Source organism: Penaeus monodon, chromosome 34 (assembly GCF_015228065.2).
Source record: "Penaeus monodon isolate SGIC_2016 chromosome 34, NSTDA_Pmon_1, whole genome shotgun sequence".
Lineage (NCBI taxonomy): Eukaryota > Metazoa > Arthropoda > Malacostraca > Decapoda > Penaeidae > Penaeus > Penaeus monodon.
The window spans coordinates 35,311,061-35,311,260 of record NC_051419.1 but is presented as its reverse complement, the minus strand read 5'-3'; positions in this window follow the sequence as shown (position 1 = coordinate 35,311,260).

Sequence of the window (200 nt, the reverse complement as noted above, 5' to 3'; positions counted from 1 at the left end):
CGAGCAGTCTGCAGCCCTCCGGTGACGTTCTAATGTATCTACTCTTTGTCTGTGACCTGCTGGGATTTCCTGACAGAAATAACTGTTCATGGCTTTGGGATTTGTTATGAAAGAAGGAGATTGACAGAAAGAGAGAGAAATTAAAATAGGTATGACTGGTAAAAATGATATTGTTTCCAACACGCTCTGCCTGTTATGTC